Genomic DNA, 1,289 nt, shown 5'->3' on the forward strand with positions numbered 1-1,289 from the left:
TTGAGACATAATTTCCCGGTGTAGCTCTGGCTGTCCTGGAACTCTGTAGACCAGGCTGACCTTGAATTCAGAGATCTGCCTACCTCTGCTTCCTGTATGCTGAATTAAAGGTATGAAGCCCCACCACCTGGCTGGGCACACAGTTGGCATCCCCTCTCTTTGCATCCTGGCTGGATAAAGAAATAGATAGGAGTCACCATATCCTGCTTCCCCTTCCCTTTTCCCTTTGTATCCTCTCTCTCTCTCTCTCTCTCTCTCTCTCTCTCTCATCTTTGTGTTTGAGTGTATGGTGTGTGAGCAGGTGTTTGTGTGTGCGATTTCAGGTTAGTGCATGGTATGGTGTGTAGAGATCAGAGAATTACCTTGGATGACTTTGCCTTCCATCTTTGTTTGAGACCCAGTCTCTCGTTTGCTATTGTGTGTTCCATGTTAGCTAGTGAAAGTGCTTCCAGGGATTCTATATCTTCATCCCCAGCCCCACCTCACCCTATAAGGACTGTGCTTACAGACATGTGCTACTACACATAGCTTTTCTCGAGTTCTGGGATTCCAGCTCGGATCTTTACACATACTAGCACTTTGTCTTAGTTTGGATTTTATTGCTGTGAACAGACACCATGATCAAGGCAACTCTTACAAGGACAACATTTAATTGGGCCTGACTTACAGGTTCAGAGGTTCAGTCCATTATCATCAAGGTGGCAACATGGCAGTGTCCAGGCAGGCATGGTGTAGGCAGAGCTGAGAGTTCTATATCTTCATCTGAAGGCTGCTAGCAGAATACTGACTTCTAGGTTGTTGGGACTAGAGTATTACAGTCCACACCCACAGTGACACACCTACTCTAACAAGGCCATACCTCCTAATAGTGACACTCCCTGGCCCAAGCATATACAAACCATTACACACTTTATTACTGAAACAGCACCCCACTCCTAGTTTTTGGTGTCTACACAGAGAAACCCTGTCTCGAAAAACAAACAAACAAACAAACAAACAAACGACACGGTGTCACTACTTGGGAGGCAGAGGCAGGTGGATTTCTGAGTTCGAGGCCAGCCTGGTCTACAGAGTGAGTTCCAGGACAGCCAGGGCTACACATAAAAATCCTGTGTCAAACAAACAAACAAACAAACAAACAAAGACAAGGTGTCAGATAGCCCAGGCTGGCCTTGAACTTGCTACATAGCCAAGGATGACCTTGAATTTATTCTTTCTTTCTTTCTTTCTTTCTTTCTTTCTTTCTTTCTCCCTTCCTCTCTCTCTCTCTCTCTCTCTCTCTCTCTCTC

The sequence above is a fragment of the Mus caroli genome, chromosome 18 (genome assembly GCF_900094665.2).
Source record: "Mus caroli chromosome 18, CAROLI_EIJ_v1.1, whole genome shotgun sequence".
In the NCBI taxonomy this organism is placed as follows: Eukaryota; Metazoa; Chordata; class Mammalia; order Rodentia; family Muridae; genus Mus; species Mus caroli.